General features: G+C 38.7%; 1 protein-coding gene across 1 annotated transcript in view; it reads right to left on the bottom strand.

Annotated features, from left to right (window-relative positions):
- MBNL3 (muscleblind like splicing regulator 3) overlaps positions 1-17095 on the bottom strand; it is a 136853-nt gene extending 119758 nt beyond the window's left edge. The window contains exon 1 of the mRNA XM_082377937.1: positions 381-17095. The gene's annotated coding sequence lies outside the window, so the exon portion shown is untranslated. The remainder of the gene's footprint in view (positions 1-380) is intronic.
- Positions 17096-20161: the final 3066 nt, after the last annotated feature.

A 20161-nucleotide genomic window follows, 5' to 3' on the forward strand; every position in this document is an offset into this window, starting at 1 on the left:
CCGGGCGAGCGGCTGCCATGGCAACCCCGGTCCAAACCCCGCCCGGCCGCAGCCAAAGGCGTGCCCTCCGCCGGTCGGCCCCCGGCAGCGCCCGCCGACCCAGCGGCCCAGGCCCCTGCGGCGGGCAGGCCCTCGCCGTGCCCCGCGCCCGGCACACGCGCCGCGCGCCGAGGGCATGGCGCCGGCGAGGGGGCTTCGGGCGCCCCAACGGCAACTCCCGCCAAACTCCGCCGGGCAGTGGAGTGGCGCGCGGGCGCTCCCGGGCTGCGAGGCGGCGCGCTGCCGCCCTCGGCCGCCCGGCCCCGCCCCGCCCCGCCCCGCCCGGCCAGGTAGCGTGGCACACCCCGCACCGGCCCCGCCGCCGCCGACGACGACCTCACCTAGCCCGGCGCGCGTCGCTCCCAGCCCCGGACGCGTGGGAATGGGGCTGTGTGCTGCCCCCGCTCCCGCGCCCAGGCCGGGACTCTCTGTCCTCCGCCTCCTTCTCGCTGCTCCCGGAGACCGCCAAAAAGTCGCGCGCCGGATCCCGCTCTGAGTGCGGGCACTTTCTTCCTGTAGGGCGCTGTTCCGTCGCCAAATATATTCTTTGTGTGGTTCGTTCATTCGTGCACGGTTCTCCCGGAGCGAAGCGCGGGCTTTATTCTCAGGGGGTGTGGCGCCTTTTCCCCCCAACCCGCCGGCCCAGCCCCCGCTGCAAAGGCTTTTTGTTATTTCATTGTTAAGGGAAGGGGAGGGGGGACAAATCATAAGGCTCAGGTTTTACAAAAGCGAGAACAAACAGAGCTTGCACACAGCCCCGGAGGGGGCGGGGGAGGGAGGCAGCAAAGTTTCTAGAGCTGCAGGAACAGAAGTGCCAATGAGAAATGCAGTGTGGTTCAAAGCTGTACTTTTATAGTCACTTCGGATACAGGTAAGGTGAAATAGGTAATTCCAAAAATGACCTTAGTCAATAAATATGTCGGCCCACTGAAGGCAAAAAAAAAAAAAAAATATATATATATATATATATACTCACCAATACTCACCAGCTGCCTTCCTGGGTCCTGTCCCTTCTATAAATCCTTTATTTCCCTTTAAGACGCTAACCTCAGAAAGGGAATCTTTGATCTGTGCGAATAGTTCCCCCTCTTTAACGGAGTTTGAAGGGTAGGAGGAACCCTAAGGTAGGGTACCAGATACTTTTGAATGACAAATGGACAAAGCAAATGCAATTATATATTTTGACTTAAAATAATGTACATCTGGATAGCTAAATTACAAGTTTCGATTTAATGCAAGTGTAATAGGAACACCAGCTGTCCCTTAATTGGAGCCCCACAATAATAAACGCATGCTTTTATTTAATCTTAGGAGGACAGTTGTAGCTGAAAACACACACATATGCAGGATCCTCAGTGACAAGCTCATAGCAATTCATGGGCTGCTTTCCTGCAATGAACTGCTTCACCCCAGTACAGAGTTCTACATGCTCTGCAGAAAGTGCAAAAACATCGCAGGAGATATTTAAGCAGCAGTGAGAAGAGTGGAGTGAATTCTCAGGCTCATTACGTTTTAAAAAATTCTGCCCGACTGATCCAAATAGAATTCTCCAGCTAATATTAGGCAAGAAATCAATCACTGTTAAATGTGGGATAATAGGAGCAGGATCATAATGGTTGGAAGGAGAACACTGGCACAAACTGCTCTTTAAATAATTGAGAAAAACCCTCTGTGGCATCTGACAAACACTGTGAAAGTTATCAGGACAACGTGCAGGGGCGGTGTCTGATAGGTTTGTAATACTGGGTAGAATCCTAGCATAAGTCAAACAGAAGGCAGGAGTTTCTAGTTATCTGAAAAAAGGGAAAAAAGACACTTTCATTCCTAACCACCTTTCCCCACCTCCCTTCCAACTTGCCAAATGACCTGCCCTACTCTAAAAGTCAAAGTTGACTGACATATAGGAAATGGCTTTTGCAGTCCAGAAACTGCCATAGCTAAAAGTAAGAGGTGTTGGCTACCACAGTAGGCTGGAGAGAAGGGCAAGGCTGAATTATATAACTTTATACCCAATGATCTAACAAATGAGGAACTGTTATCACAGCGAGTCAACAAGGGAGTCTTTATGCTAAACATAACTTGGGTCAACACCGATTCCCTTACCTCTGCCCACCGTGGCAAACCACATCTCCTGTGGGACACTCTGGCTTTCCCTAATCCCACACAAGCTGGCTTGATTTTATTGTTATTGCATGGCTGAAATAATTGTTTTATCATAAATTTCAGGTCACAAGTAGGTCAGTTTGCTGGTTCTCGACATAGCACAGCTTCAACACTGTCTCTTGCTGGAAATTTCTGACCAGTGAAAGTTGCAAATGAGATTTTATTATTCTCTCTTTTCCACACTGAAGGGGAGAACAACCTTATAAACAAATTTGAGCCTGGTAAATTGTCCTCCTTGAATCCAGGGTGGTGTGACAAATGAAGCCAGGCACATTTCCATGCCACCAGATCATTAGGGAGTGTTTTCAAAGGCAGTAGGAAATTGCTGTCCCCTCCCCTCAGCATTTTAAAAGGGCCCATTTGCTCTCTGGGGTAGACTCACCTTGGAATTAGTTTCCACTTTAGTGGAGTGGGTAGAGCTAGACAACGTTTTCTTTTCTTCTCTTTTCCTTCGGTGTGATTGGGGGCACGACCCAGGAAAAATCAAGTTGTGTACTCACTGATCCACTAGATGAGTTCTTAAAACAATGTATGTGCATTATAGTCTCTGAATAACTTACACTTCTCTCGTTGCATTTTGGGCTCCCTCAGAACCACTGCTCCTAATGGATCTTCAAAGGTCAGTGCTTCACATTACTTGGATTTAAATTTTCACTCCTGTCCCTCTCCCTGCAGCCAGTCAAATAGAGCAGGTAAGCAAACATTTAAATACGCTTAGGGAATGTACTCTCCGTTATGTCTTAACACACATACAGATGTAAAGCTAAGACTGTAGGTAAGGATGTAGCAGCCTCTCAAGTGGCCTGTTCTTCCAGTAAATCTAATTAACTTGGATGGATGCAGGAAAGAATTCTAAAAGTTATGTAATGGTTTAGTAACAAAAGGATTATTGTAATCCACCACCAAACAAATGTTGCTGTGTTTTTAAAGATGATGAAAAGTAAAACTCTCTCAGATATCAGTGCCCCATGATTTTGAGGGATTTTTGAACTCTCAACTTATTCTACCAGAATTATGTTTTTACTCCTCTGCGAAGGCACATAACTCATTTATTATTCTTTTTCAAAGATGGTCAACTGATGCTACAGTATTGGACATGCGGGCAGGGTCGTGCTATGCACAAAAATGTGAAGCACCTTCTTTCTCTTTTGAACCTGTGGAATTATTGTCACCACCTAATGTCATTAGCAAATAGTCCTGTTTGCTGCTGCTGTTCTAGCAATGGCTCCACAGCCTGCAGCCCCACGACACCATTTGTGGCCACTCCATACAGAAGCCTCTGGCTATTTAAGGGTGGTTGAAGGGCTATAGACACTGATCATTCATCCATTTCTGACAAGCCTTTTCCATTTTCCATTCAGAGCTGGGAATTGGGGGGTTGGGGTTCACACAAAGGTTCTGATTAGATAAACAGGAAAAAAAGACAGCAGACTCTCGTTGTTAAAAAGGTTTAGACAGTCAAATAAATGTCCGCTTCCAAGGTAACCCCTTTGTAAAATGATGCAGACTGTACTTCTTACAGAAGGAGTGATGAGGCCATCCAATAACTAGTTGCATCCTGAAATCATTGCAAACATAGATAATAACTAGATCAACATTCTCAGGTTGCAAAGAAAATTTCTGAAATTCATATTTTTCTTTCACTTGGACAAAACTGTCAGAATTATCTGAATACGTTCTAATAAACGCAGAAGAAAATAGGAGAAATATTAAAGAATCACACGCTCCAAAACACACCCAGGCCAGATGGATTTATAAGGTGATTTTCTTCCCCAAGCCTTTGAAGGGTATGTTATACAAATTATCCTTGAGTACTGAAACGTATGGTATATTTCTTAAAATTCTCTTCAGAGGGAAATGTGGTAAGAATGATAGAGATAAAAATGATACAAAAACGTAAGAATAGATTCAAAAGATGAGAACGATATAAAAAAGAAAAACATGGCTTATTATCACTTAGGCATATGATCTTTATAATAGCAGCCATTTACTATGGAACTACTCCATGCCAGCCACTGTACTAAGCATTTTTCACAAGTTAGCTCATTTGATCCTCACAGTAACCTCTATAAGGTAAATATCATTATGTCCCCATGTTAAGAACAGGAAAGTGAGGCTCATCCAAAGTAACGAAGTAGCAAAGCTATTAAGTGGCAGAACCAGGATTCAAAGTTAGTTGTCTCTGATGACAGGGCCCATGCTTTTAATTACTACCCAGTATTGAATTAAGTGATTATGGGGTCCAGTTGGATTTGAACTCAGACACTTGCTATGCCATACTGCCTCTCACTGATATGGGCATTTTAATCAAAATGATGCCAATAAAATATAGAAACTTACTAAAATAATTTTAAGCCTTGATCAAATATTGTTTATCCCAGAAATGTAAAGATGATTTAGTCAAAAATATCAATATTATGGAAAAAATGTATGGTCATCTCAGTAAATGCCAAAAAGGCATTTGAACCGTATGCTAACACATTTATATGGAATCTAAAAAAAAATGGTTCTGACGAACCTAGGGGCAGGACAGAAATAAAGACGAAGATGTAGAGAATGGACTTGAGGACACAGGGAGGCGGAAGGGTAAGCTGGGACGAAGTGAGAGAGTGGCATGGACATATATACACTACCAAATGTAAAAGAGATAGCTAGTGGGAAGCAGCCGCATAGCACAGGGAGATCAGCTCAGTGCTTTGTGACCACCTAGAGAGGTGGGATAGGGAGGGTGGGAGGGAGACGCAAGAGGGAAGAGATATGGGGATATATGTATATGTATATGTATAGCTGATTCACTTTGTTATAAAGCAGAAACTAACACACCATTGTAAAGCAATTATACTCCAATAAAGATGTTAAAAAAAAGGCGTTTGATAAAATCCAACTCCTTATTATAGTTGACATCTTTTAAATATAGGAATAGTGAACTACCTCTTTAACATGATAAAGGATGATAAAGAATTAATCTGCCTATTAGAAAAACAAAAAGTCATTTCCTATAAACTGAACCTAAATAAGGGAGCTTTTATTCATGTATAAGCTTAGTGTTTCTGGAAATTCTTGTTTTGGTAATAAGGTATGAAAATAAATTAGAAGTAAATATTGGAAAGGAAGAAATTAAAGATAGAGAATTTTTAGATAACATTAGTATATACCTAGAAAAGCCACAGAACTAACTTCAAGTGATTAGACAAAACTACAGAGTTCAGCACATTAAAATATTTATCAGTAAGGCAAAAAGGAGAAAAGGTAACTCATTTCAATAAAGCAAAAACACTAAAGTATTTGGAAATAAGTGTGAGAAAAAGAAATAATATGAAAACTTAATGGCAGAAATAAAAATATGGATAAATGTAAAGTCATGCTACATTTCTGAATGGGAAGACCGATAGTGTGAAGCTAATACTTCTTCACAGATTGATTTATAGATGTAGACAATTCAAATGAAACTATCTCTTATTTCAAAAAAGATACCACATTCATTTGTAGTAACAATCGTGCATGACTATCCTAGAGAAACAAAAGTCTAAAAGAATTATCAAATATTAGAATGTGCTATAAATTAACACTAGTTGAAATGTCAGAATTCAGATGCAAATCAGAAATATCGATCAGTGAACACGAAAGTGAGACCACGAAAAGGCTCTAATAAATGTAAGAATTGAATGTGTGATGAACAAAGCATAACAAAACAGTGGGAAAGTACCCATTATGAAGTAAATTCACCTGGGGTAACTGGTCATGGATATGGAGAGGAATTAACATAAGGCTTTATCTCTTACCATATATAATGATTCTTTCTACATGAAATAAAAAATTAAGCATTTAAAGAAAATTTTAAAAATTAGGAATTGACTAGAGTATTTAACTTAACTATAGGAATTTTAAAAGTTTTGAAGTAATAGAAAACACTGCAAAGAAAAGACTGGTCAGAGAGTACAACATAATACAAAAATGTAAAACCATTATCAAAACTAAGATTAAATGGTGGAAATGCTAGGAAGATCATAGATATATGACTAGCATCTAAACTGTAGACAGAGGTGCTATACAGGTACAAGACAATTATCAGATCCCCAAGGGATAAATGGTCAAGGAACATCATCACCCTAGAAGAAATCTATATTGTTCTAACTAGGAGACACCATTTGATACTGAATTTAATTGCCCCAAATAACAATTTATAAAACCCAATAATCTACAGGCTTCGGAAGAATAGGCTCATTCAAGTTGCTGATGGCCTTGCAAATTAGGTCAACAGTCATAGAAATGTTCATAGTCCTCGAACTAGGAATCCCAATCCTGGGAAGTTACTCTAAGGTAATAATTCAACAGAAGAAGAAAAAATCAGCCTTAGTTTGAATACCAAAAGCCTTGAAGCAACCTAACTATCCAAGAATAGGGGAATGATTGAGCTATTTATTATATATTAATACAACGAAATTATTTAAGCACTGTAGAAAAACAAAAAATTGTACAGGAAATAACATTAATAGAAGGTTACACTGCAAGATGAGATTTTCACTTTAATTGTATCCATGAGTATTCATAAGGGTAATGATCAGGAGAGCCCAAAGATTTATATCTAGGTTTTTTAAAAGCTAATAAAACTGGGGAAATTTTAAAAATTTTATTATTTTGGCAAGCTAATAAAAACACTATTAAATTGGAGAAATATTTGACTTCTATTTCAAATAAACTGCTTCTGTTTTTCTCACCTTCTGCCATTTCTTTCTGCCTTTCCCTGCATTTCTCAATGTCTGTTCTTTTACCTTCTATGAATATTTCTCTGGCCCTCTGTCTCTTTCTTCATTTCCCTCTATTTCAACTCTCTCTCTTTTTCTCTTCTATCACCCCCTTTACTCCACCTTTTTTCTTTTTATTCTCCTTAGCTTTTTTTGTGCCTCTGCTCTTGGAATGGTTAAAATAAGAGACAGCAATGGATTCTATTTGTTTTACCTGTTGAAGTAAACATTGTTTTTGTTCATTTTAAAAGTGAAGGAGACAAATTCATTAGGTTTGAATTCCTTTTTAAAAAGGCATCCAAATTGAATTGTCTTTTAATGTATGCATGACCAAGGCCAAATCAAATGCTTCTACAAGGCCTTAAACGATGTCAAGTGGAAAACACTCCGTATCATAATTTCATCAGATTTATCACCACAGAAAGAACAATAAACATAAATATGAAAGATTTACATTCACATGTGTAGGAAACCCTTGCAATTCCAATTTTCAAGGTTTCAAATATCTAACTTTTAGTCATGCTAAAACATGCTCTAACCTCCATGCAACATGTTGATACAATAATTACAATCTCATTGCATTTTGCATTCATGATATTGTGAATAAAATATCCTTATGAACCGGTACCCTTAATCATGGAACCTGAGATGATACTGAATGGTAATGAACAAATGCAGAGAATGGGCAAGAAGCTAAAAAATATCTATTGGTAATATAGTAACCTTGGACAAGTTATTTAATCTCTCTCAATTTCCTCATAAATAAAATCCAGATAATTCTAGAACCTTCCTTGTAGCATATATTGTAGTATTAAATATGACAAAGGGGGACTTCCCTGGTGGCACAGTGGTTAAGAATCCGCCTGCCAATGCAGGGGACACGGGTTCGAACCCTGGTCCGAGAAGATCCCACATGCTGCGGAGCAACTAAGCCCGTGCACCACAACTACTGAAGCCCATGCGCCTAGAGCCCGTGCTCCGAAACAAGAGAAGCCACCGCAATGAGAAGCCCGCACACCGCAACGAAGAATAGCCCCCACTAGCCACAACTAGAGAAAGCCCATGGGGAGCAACGAAGACCCAACGCAGCCAAAAATAAATAGATAAATAAATGTATAATATGACAAAGGTTTGAAAGCCCTTACAGGGCCTGGAACACAGTAAATGCTCCATCAGTGAAAGAAGGTGGACACCATTGCAGGTTTGGAGGCATAGTGTGCACATTGGCTTAGAGGCAGGAATGCAGAGGGCTTGTCGGGGACAGTGAAGAGACTGGCTTGGCTATAGTGATACTGGAGGCTTAATTTGGCACATCTTCCTTTTACTTTTAGAAAACAGGATTAGTCACACTTCAAGGGATCCTTGTCAAACCTTCAGAGCAGACACCAGGTTTAAGCATTCCTTCCCTTTTTGGAGTGGACTGGGGAAGGGTGGGCTTGAGAGGCAGTTCCTTGTCAGTCTTGTGCAACACAGAAAGGAAGAAAGTGATATCAGCCCCAGAGTAACTCAGGCTCCTACTAGCAAGGTCAGAGTGCCAGATAAGTGACCTGTCTCTGCCCTGCCAAAGGGGGGGCATGGCATGAGAATGTGTGCCTCAATGGTGAGTCTCTATGAGCCAGTGACTATGTCTGGTCCATCTGCTGATGCTATTCAGAAAGGGGGAACTTGAATTTGGGATGCTGATGGGTATAATACGATGATTAAAGGCATGGATCCTATAACCACACTGCCTGTGTTCACTTACTAGGAGTGTGACCTTGAGCAAGTTACTTCCCCTCTCTGTGCCTCAATTCTTTTTTAAAAACTGGAGACAATGATAGTACCTACTTCATGGGGTTTGTGGTGAGAATTAAATAAGACAACATATGTAAAGCACTTAGAATGCTGCCTACCAGATCATGAGTGCTGGCTATTTTTATCCATGGACAAATAGCTCATTTCTCAGCTTCTCTTGCAATCAGGAGAATTTTCTTCCTGGGTCCAGAGAGGACACATCCCAAATACAAAAGAAGAGGATCATGGGATTTTCCCCTTTAAATCACACTTGGGTGGGGCCTATTAAAAGCCATAAGACAGTGGCATTGGCACCAGGGAGATTTTGTAAATGGCCATGGAAATCAGACGAAGGCTAATCCTGAAAGCCTGGGTTGGAGGGGGCATTCTCTCCCTCCCCAGTCTGCAGTGAGACCTGAAATTTCCTGCCATCATGCCATAATGTCTTCAAAACCCCCTCTCAAATTGAACAAATTACCCAGGAAGAATAACACACTAACCTGTTAGCTTGATGAACACTTAAGCACAGGTTACTTTTATCAGGTTATTTAGCTCCTGGAAGCTGGCCCCTGAAGCCAGCAGATGAAGGATGGCTAAATGGTGCTGGGAGGGAAGAAAGAGGGAAAAGGAATCTGGAAGCAGCCTGAGGGCTGCTGAGGGCTAAAGCTGGACAAATCCAATGTCTGCATGGGCCCCTGGATGGAGCATAGAACTCCCTGACCCCTACGGTCTTCCCTACTCCCTTTATCCTCTTTTATTTTCCTTTTCTCTATTTTTTATTTTTGGGTGTGTACCGTACATCACATAGCACAGGGCCAGGCACACAATCAACAGATATTTATGAAGTACCTGCTGAGCAAATAAGTGCCTATAGTGGACAGAAGTCTCTAATTGCTGCAGGGATGTGCTGTCTTGAACACAATTAGTTACGGTTCTATAACTACTGACTAGGAGGGCTTATATTCTGGAGGTTTACCTGCTCCATACTGTGAGGCAGACACTTGAGGCTGGGAACTAACATGTACTTACTAAGAGATTACTCAAAACACAAGTGGGATATAGTGATGGGCTCGAGAATCAAGCAGGGGTAGAAGATCCAAGAAGAAAGGCAGTACGCATTCAAGAAAGTACGAAGTCAGGATTCCTTCCAAGAACCAGGAAAAGGCTGAGTTTCCAAGAGAGAGGAAATTAAGAAAAGCATTTCCTCCTCAGTAAAAATGAGAATAATAACAGTGCCTACTTCCTTGAATTATTATAAGGCTTAAATGAGTTACAAAGCACTTACAACTGTGCCTGCCACATATGGAATGTTACATGAGTGTATGTGAAATAAATAAAATAAACTTGCCCATGGTTATGTGACTAGCATGAGAAAGAGGCAGGACTTGAGCCCAGGTCCAAAACCTTCAGTCCTAGCACAATTCTTAACTCCTCCATGGAACCCAAATCTTACTTTTCTTCAAGGACTCCTTGAAGTCCTAAATCCCCCAGAAAACTTTCCCTGACCACTCCGTACTTTGATCTACAGCTTAATACTCAGTGACAGACTGTTTGCCTAATGATTTGGGGTATTTTCCTGCACGTATCTTGTTTTCCAAACTAGCTTATACAGCTCTTCTTAAGGATTTGACTTACCTCTTTTTATGCCACAAAGTGCCTAGCATTTCTCTGTGTTTTGAATTGAAATCTTGCCCACAGCTCTTGAGACGAGTGGTGGTCTTACAAAGTTTTGAGTGGGACAAGTGTATTGCAGGTCATAATGGTTCAGGATCCTTTGGTGTATGAAGCACACATTTTCCACATCTGCCCATTCGTTTTCACAGTTTTGGTTTCACTCTAACCAATGGATGTAGAAATGATACTATGGTTTCTAACCTATTCAATATAAAGTTTTAGCATGTCTTTTCTGTGGGATTTTTAAATGATTTTCTCAGTTGTTATCATTTTAAAGCATTTTCTGAAGTGTAGTTAATAAGAGGTAGAGACAGAGAAACAGAGAAGAAATATGGTACCACCAAAGTTCCAGTAAAAACATAATTTTCTGTGTTATCCCTTTCCAGGCATATGGCACTGAGTCATAAGAAATAATAGCAATGGAAAATGGCCAAATGCACACTGGTGTACTTGAGCTAAGTACAAAAGGAGATATAGAGTTATTTTTAAGATACAATCTATTTCTAAAGTGCTTTCTGAGCCTTAAAGTTACTGTACAGTCATATCTCTGAAAGAAAAGAGAAATGTACCTAAGTTCTAAAAACACTTGCTGAGACAATAAATGAATGTGTTCGATTTCCCTGATCAGAAACCTTCATTCCAGTTTGATGCAAGCCATAAATGAAATGACTTGGTTGATTATAAGTCAGTCCCCCATGAACATTTGTTTACATCTGAAAACCACTACACGTAATTGCTGTCTCCGCTCAGGGGAGGCCCAGCTGGGATTACAAGAAGTGTTGCAAGATTCTACTGAGGTGTTATCACCAGTTACGGCATGAATCTGGCACCACATGTCCACGCTGTCTGTCTTGGCAGCCGGTTCCATCAGTCTCCCTCCTTCACACAAGTAAAATTAGCCAAAAAGACAGCAGAAGTCTTGGGAAAGAGAACATAGAGCAGTAAATAACATTCAGATCAGGCATGCCCTCTTTGCTCCTGAGACATAGTCTGAGACACAGTCTGTAACACAGTAGTTACCATGTTCTTTCAAAAAGTCAGTGATAGTACGTTTTCATTGTCAAAGAGAAGGGCTTGGAGAAAAGTCAAGATCAAGGATATACCATAAATATTGATTTCCCAGAAAAATTAAAATTGGCAATTTTTCTTCATCATCTTTTTTACCTTTTATTATTGTGAAAGCAGTACAGGTTTGTTTTTTTTAAAAGAAAAACAATTTATTGAGTTATGTTTGACATAATAAGCTGGATGTACTTAATGTATACAAATGGATGAGTTTGGGGATAATTATATATCCATGAGACCAACACCACCATCAAGGCCATAAACATATGCATCACTTCCTTAAGTTTCCTCTTTATTTTTTATTGTTGTTGTTGTTGTTTGGTGGTAAGAACACTTACTATAAGATCTACCTTCTTAGCAAATTTTAAGTATATAGTACTGTTAGCTACAGGCACTATGCTGCACAGAAGATCTCCAGAACTTATTTTTCTCACAAGCTTTGTACCCTTTAACTATCACCTCCCCATTTCCCTCTCCCCACAGGCCCTGGAAACCACCATTCTACTCTCTGCTTCAATGAGATTCAATATTTTACATTTCACACATAAGTGAGATCATACAGTATTTGTCTTTCTCTGTCTGACTTATTTCACTTAGCATAGTTCCCTCAAGGTCCATCCATGTTGTAGCAAATGGCAGGATCTCCTTCTTTCTCCTGGTTCAATAATATTCCCTCAAATATGTATGCCACCTCTTCTTTATTCATTCATTCATTGATGGACATTTAGGTTGTTTCCGTATCTTGGCTATTGTGGATAATGCTACAATGAACATGGGGATGCATATATCTCTTCAAGATGTTAATTTCATTTCCTTTGGATGTTTACCCAGAAATTGGATTGCTAGATCATGGTAGTTCTTTTTTAAAATTTTTGAGAAACCTTCATACTGCTTGCCGTAGTGATGGTACCAACTTATGTTCCCACTGACAGTGCACAAAGGTTGCCTTTGTTCCACATCCTCATCAATACTTGTTATCTTTTGTTGTTGTTTTTATTGTTGCTTTAATAATAGAACATCCTAACAGGTGAAGGTTTTGATTTTCATTACCTTGATGATTAGTGATGTTGAGCACCTTTTCGTATATCGTTGGCCATTTGTATGTCTTTTTTAGAGAAATGTCTACTCAGGTCTTTTGAGCATTTTTAAATCAGGTTATTTGTATTTTTTTGCTATTGAGTTGTATGAATTCCTTGTATATTTTGGATATTAACCTATCATCAGATGTATTGTTGGTAAATATTTTCTCCCATTGCATAAATTTTCCTTCACTTTATTGATTGTTTCCTTTGCTTGGAGAAGCTTTTTGTTTGAGGCAATCTCACTTGTTTATTTTTGCTTTTTTTGCTTTTGGTTTCATACCTAAAAATCATTGCCAAGACCATGTGAAGGAGCTTTCTTCCTATGTTTTCTTCTAGGAGTTTTACAGTTTGGAGTCTTAAGTCTTTCATTCATTTTGAGTTGATTTTAGTGTACTGTATAAGATAAGGGTCCAATTTCATTCTTTTGCATGTGGATATCTAGTGTTCAAAACAACATTTATTGGAGAGACTATCCTTTCCCAATTGTGCATTGTTGGTACCCTTATTGAAAATTCATTGATCATGTATGTGGGTATTTATTTCTGGGCTCTTTATTCTGTTTCATTGGTCTATGTGTCTGTTTTGAATGCCAGTGCCATATTGTTTTGATTACTATAGCTTTGTAATGTAATTTAAAATCAGTATGTGTGATGCCTCCAGCATTGTTCTTCCTGCTTAAGATTGCTTTGGATACTCAAGAAATTTTGTGGTTTCATACTAATTTTAGGATTGCCTTTTCTATTTCTGTTAAAAGTGCCATTGGAATTTTGATAGAGATTGTGTTGAATCTATAGAACACTTTGGGTAGTATGGACATTTTAACAATATTAATTCTTCTGTTCCATGAGCATGGGATATCTTTCCATTTATTCATGTCTATTTTAATTTCTTTCATCAACGTTTTATAATTTTCAGTGTACAGATCTTTTACCTCCTTGGTTAAACTTATTCCTAAATATTTTATTGTTTTGGTGCTATTGCAAATGGGATTGTTTTCTTAAATTATTTTTCAGATAGCTTATTGTTAGTGTATAGAAATGCAACTGACTGTTGTATGTTGACTTCGTATCCTGCAATTTTACTGAATTCATTTATTAGTTCTAATAGTTCTTTGGTGGAGTCTTTAGGGTTTTCTAATATAAGATCATGTCATATGCAAACAGATAATTTTAATTCTTCCTTTCCAATTTGGATGCCTTTTATTTTTTTTCTTGCCTAATTGTTTGGCTAGGACTTCCAATACTATGTTGCATAGAAGTATTGAGCGTAGGCATCCTCATGTTATTCCTGATCTTAGAGGAAAAGTGCTTTTAGCTTTTTGCTATTGAGTATGATTTGGCTGTGGGCTTGTCACATATGGCCTTTATGTTCAGGTATACTCCTTTTGTATCTAAATTGTTGAGAATTTTTTTTTTAAATCATGAAAGGGTGTTGCATTTCTCAAATGCTTTTTCTGCATTTATTGAGATGTTCATATGATTTTTATTCTTCATTTTTTTAATGTGGTGTATCACCTTAATTGATTTGTGGATGTTGGACCATTCTTGCACCCCAGGAATAAATCCAACTTGTTCATGATGTATGATTCTTTTAATGTGCTGTTGAATTTGACTTGCTTATATTCTGTAGAGGATTCTTTGCATCTATGTTCATTAAGGATATTGATCTGAAATTTTGTATTCTTGTAGTGTCCTTGTTTAGCTTTGGTATCAGGGTAATGATGGCCTTGTAAAATGAGTTTGGAAGTGTTCCCCCCTCTTCAATTTTTTGGAAAAGTTTGAGAAGGATTGGATTAATTCTTCTTTAAATGTTTGATAGAATTCATTGGTGAAGCCATCTGGCCCTGGGTTTTCTTTGTTGGAAGGTTTTTGATTGCTGATTCAATCTTTTTACTTTTTATGTTATTGGTCTGTTCAGAGTTTCTATTTCTTCATGATTCAGTCTTGGCAAGTTGTATGTTTCTAGGAATGTACCCATTTCTTCTAGGTTGTCCAACTTGTTGGCATATAATTGTTCATAGTAGTCTCTTATGATCCTTTGTACTTCTGTTTTATAAGTTGTAGTGTGTCTTCTTTCATTTATAATTTCATTTATTTGAGTCCTCTCTTTTTTTTCTTGGTTTAGCTGAAGGTTTGACAATTTTGCTTATCTTTCTGAAAAAAACCAACCCTTTCATTTCATTGATGTTTTCTAATATTTTCCTAATCTCTACTTCATTTATTTTTGCTCTATAATTGTTACCACCTCTCTTCTGCTAAATTTGGGATTCGTTTGTTCATCTTTTTCTAGTTCCTTGAGGTGTAAAGTTAGGTTGTAAATTTAGATCTTTCTTTTTTCTTCATATAGGCATTTTTCACTATAAACTTCCCTCTTAGAACTGCTTTTGGTGCATCCCATAAGTTTTGTTATGTTGTGTTTCCATTTTCATTTGTGTCATGGTATTTTTTTAATCTTCTTTTTGATTTCTTCTTTGACCCTTTGGATGTTCAGGAGTGTGTTGCTAAATTTCTACATATTTATGAATCTAATCATTTTTATTGGAAAAAAATTAGTCTATTCCATTTGAATGTGGAATGATTATGGGAGATTAACATGTAACTGCTTCTTTATTAACAAATTTGAATTTAAAATAAACTTGTTTAATGTCTGTAAATTAGGGATATAATATTATATACCTCAAGGGTAGTTGTGAGGATCAAATGAGTTTACAACTTTTAGAAGTTGTAGAACACTGTAAGCACGTGGAAAGCCCTACGTAAGTGTTTGCCATATAAATAGAAAAATAAAATCTGAGAAGAAAAAACTAATAAACATCGTAATCTTTCATTTTTTTTACAGCTGGCATTCACATGTAAATGACAGTATGTAAAAAAGGATTTTTGTGGTACAGCATTCCTCTCATCGCCTAGCTATACAATATAGAGGCATGACATATTCAATTCCATATTTTACACACATGCTTTTATTTTCTATTTGTAATGTGACCTAAAAGACATTAAATCTTGCCTTGAGAGTCTGTATCATTGCCTCCAGCACTACTGATTTATTATATATTCCATATTCTTAGAAAAATCATCAACCATCTTATTCCCTCTGATATATGCATTTTATCTCTAAAAGGGATATGGGCCTATTTCACAAATATGCTTTGGAAAGAGTTGAGCTAATTATTCCTTACCCTTGTCTTTATTATTAACAAGTAATGATAAAAACAGGTTACCAGATTGGTTCTGTTGTCGCTATTATTTTCCTTAATGTTCATACCTTGTGAAACAAAACCCTCTGATGAAGCCTTAATAAAAAGAGTCCCTTGAACTTGGTCATGTAAGTAACTTGAGTAACATTTCCAGAAGGTGGCACGGTTGGGGAATGAGGTGTTTAGATTAAAGTAGGAGAAAGGAAGACTCTTCTCCCTTTATGGAGTAAAGCTGCTCCCTACTGATCCTACCCCAGCAGAGTGGACTCCTCTTCACTTCCAGATGAGGGTGGCATGTGCACTAATTGGTCTAAGCTCTCAGCTATGGATGTTTAGAAATACAACTCTTTACCAACCCTAAGACTTCGCTCTTATAACTATGCTATCACCCCTGGTGACAGCTCACTTAGAAAGAGATTTATGGTGATCCAAAATCTAGGCTGTCTTGGGTAGATCTGGCTGAGCAGAATAAGCCCGTGGAGAGGTAAAAGGAAGAAGAGGTAAAAGGAGAGGAAGTACTGAATCTTCCCTCTAATCATTCTCTCTAGCATCCTATGTTCCACAGGAGACTATAATTTTGTTTCTGTGTAGTTCTTTCAGTGAGTGGTTCAGGTATCCTCAAGTATGTATAGGAAGAGGGCCAAAACTTGCTATTACTGTGCTGACGTGTGACACCAACAAGGCTTTAGGCAGCTCATCTTCCTTCTCCAGGCTTTGTTTTCTTCATCAGTAATGGCATCACCTGCTCTTTGGATTATTATTATGTTTTAAACTTAGTTTGGCAAAAGTGATCATTCTCCCTAGGCTACGACTCTTTCTGAGCAGGGACAATGTCTTGCTTATATTTGGATCACTGTCACCTTGAATGTAGTGAGCGTTTTAAAATGTTTGGTGAATAAATGAATGAAAGAAAAACAAATTAAAGAACAAAAGAATAGTGAAAAGGGTTGGACTAGGTATCTTCTGAGAGCTCCCCATGACAGGCTGAATCAATACCTCCCCACACCAATGAAAACCAAATTTTGTATGGGTCCAAGAATAGATAACAGAATGATTCAGAAGAACATAGGAAATTATAGGTGAGTTCATTAAATCTTTCATATTCCTTTTGCTGTCTCCCCCAATTCCCACCCCCACTCTTTGTCCCCTTCATCCTAAAGGCTAAGATTTGCTTTCCTATTTTCTAAGGCAAACAGAGAAAAAAAATTGACATTTGCACTTCTCCACTGGCCTGTGTCACTGTTTACTCAAAAAGAAAAAACCACTTTCTAGTGCCTTAAAGACAGTCCATGTATGATGCAATATGTCTTTGGTAAATGCAGCCCTTTTTATACTAATCTGAACACTTTCCCCCGGTGCACAAAAACCCATAATGTGCCACAACCAGCAGAAGAAAGCCACAGAATCCCTTCAGTTCCAAAACCCTTGATGGCTGCAATGAGCATATGTGAACTATTTCTAAGCAGCTTCAACCTTTCCCCCCTGTGTGGGAAGACTTAGGCAGCCAGCTTTGGAACGCAGGCATCCTGGGCAGTGCTTCCCCAGATTTTACCTGCAATGGAAACTTCTGCCAGTTGCTTGAAGGTTCTAGTTGCCTCGGTGACAATTAAGTGAGAGTGTGACTATAATACTGTTTAGACCTTTACGTTTTACACTAAGGTCGGGGGAAAAGGCAACTTTTAAAATGGCATATACTTAAGTTGTACATTTATCAAAGTTTTTTTTCTTATATACTTCTGGTATTATGTGAAATTGAAAAGCTCCACACACTCAGGTAAAATAGAAGACCTCATAATGCAGGTGATTTTGAGAGAGAGAGAGAAGGGAAATGTGGAGATATCAAAGGACTGCTGGTTTCTCTTAATGCTGTTTCCAAGAAACAATTCCTTTGATGGACCTAGAAAGGAAGACCAAGGAGGACAGTATGAGGAAAGGCAGTGGAATTTAAATCTATTGTTCATAATAATGTGTAATGAATGACTAAGGCTTAGGTCAAAGCCCAGAAGGAAAAGAGCAGTCCATCCTTGGCTGTAAAAGTCACAAGTCAAAATGTAAATTAGCGATGGCCCTCTCTGGACAGTACCATCCCTCTGTATGGCTCTTTCTCTTTTAAGGAAATATATGCCACAGAGCAAACTCGAATCGCTAGTGGACATTCTTAAAGGAGTAACCGTGTGCTCCTTTGCTGCATAACGGTTCAGGAACTGAGTCTCCTGACTGTGTCACTGCATAATATAATAGAAAAACCCAAAGCTGGCAACCCAGGGTTTGTAGCTTCTAAGAACCCTAACCAAGTCTAATTTCTATATGCTCGCACTTTCCAGACAAAGCATTAGAAGGAGAGGCATCAGGGCTTCTTCATAGGAGTATGAAAATCTGGTGACCCTCAGGAAAGGCACTGAAAGTTTCTCTCCTTCTCTTCGTCCCACTCCTTCTGTGCCATGTGCTGTGTGCAAGTGGGCTGTATGCCCTGCCACCAAGAGTTGGCTGCATTTCAATGGCAAAGAAGAAAGACGCCACAGAGCTGTGACTACTCCTTACTGCTTCTGAATATGATTTCTCCTGAATCCCATTACGTATTTTTCAGCATGTTTCAGTCACTGGACCCTTAAAGTCCTTTTCCCACACAGTGGCCACCCAGCATTAAAAGGATGTTGAATACTGCCAATTACATCTGTTGCTCAGTCCTGAACTGAGTTCACTGTTCCTACTAGCGTGGTATAATCTGCATGCAAGCAGATTTTTTATCTTTGGAAGATTTGGAGTAAGTTACCTAAATTTTGAGATTCCTCAATCCAATCAACAGAGGTTCTTCATTAGGATGTTTCCTACATCAGCAGGACATTCAGTTCATTCTTCATTTTGATCCAATGCCTACTAAGGGGACTGAAGAGGCTATGTGTTATTTAAGTAGGCAAGGCCTAGGGCTTTCAAAATAAGTGACTCCTACTGAGTAGTTGAAACCTTGTTCTACAGAAGGTGTGGTCAGTGAAAGTAAAATTATACTTAAATCATCAGCGAACAAGCTTGTCCCCTACCCTGTAATGACCACTGCCTGCCTAAAAAGCAATGAGACTACTGTGTTTCAGTAAAACTCTCAGTATTTAAAACATCCAAGTGACTTTGTCTTTCAAAAGTAACCTCTTCAATGCCAGTATTTCATATTTTGGAACACTTCTTGGGGGAAATGCCTTTGGAACCAGTATCTGAGTCATACAAGAAAAGCACACTTATTCCTTCAGATCCACACCTAATCATTAAACAAAAACAGCATTACCCAGTTTGATCCACCCCGCCAATTGCTCATAAGACTTGGCTTTCAAAGACTGTATGCCCTTTCCAAAGATTAAATCTATTCTCAAAAGACCAAATTTTTATACCACTGAGAGTCATAAGAATAGGCCCTGAAGGCAGTTCCCAAAATAGTGGGAACCCCAGAATCCTACCGGAATAAATGCGTGGTCCCCAAAGGGGCAACCCTTATTTCTATGTTTAAAATATAGAATGTTATTTAAATAGTGAGGAAGGGGTAAGAAACCTCAATTTAAAGTGGATTAAAAAAATCTAGGCTCCCTCATTTCTAAAGACAAAAATTGGGGTTAAAAACATTGATTTCAAAGGGCTACTGTGATAAATAAATGAGATAGATGGATCCATTTTGTAGACCCCAAAGTAGACATTCAGGAATAAGATGGATGTGTATGTAGACAAGTAAGCATAAGTATTTATACATAAAATCAAATCTATTGTATTCCTGTCTTATATCCATAAGGGAAACATGAGGAAGAGTTGAAGAGGATAGAAATGAAAGGAATGAGCATTTGAGTTTAGATAGATTAAAAGAGTAGCAAGGTGAATGTAGTTTAAAAGTAGAATAGGGAGGCTTGAAATTTACTAATGATTCACTTTTCCTATCTTAATGCCAAATGGCGCTATTAAAAAAAAAAGGTTAAACCCTTGAAGAAGAGAGGACTGCATTTAAATATAACGAAAAAGGAATTCTCAGTAACTGCTAATGGTGCCTAATTACTCCCAAATTGACTTAAGATTTCTTATTCTTCTTATACTGGTATTTCAATACAAAACACATTTAACCAAAGGAAGCTAAATGAATGGAGTAGCTTAATTTTAGTTCATTTGAACAAAATTTTACTGGATGAATTTCCTTTTCAGAAATATAACACTTGATGCCACTCAAGACCCTTAAAATAAAGAGTAGAATACAGAATTTATCACAGATCTTTGAGTGAATGATTTGTTTTTAATACTTTTCTTTTCCTTTCCAAATTATACACTCAAAGAATCACGAGGATATTTCTCAAGTTAAACTCAACTCTAAGTATATTGGTGGTAGGTAAAAACTCAATTAATTGGAACTCAACCAATTAGAACTCTCAAGTTACTGGAATGTTACTGTTATTAAC

The sequence above is a fragment of the Balaenoptera borealis genome (assembly GCF_965194805.1).
Source record: "Balaenoptera borealis genome assembly, chromosome: X".
Classification (NCBI taxonomy): Eukaryota; Metazoa; Chordata; class Mammalia; order Artiodactyla; family Balaenopteridae; genus Balaenoptera; species Balaenoptera borealis.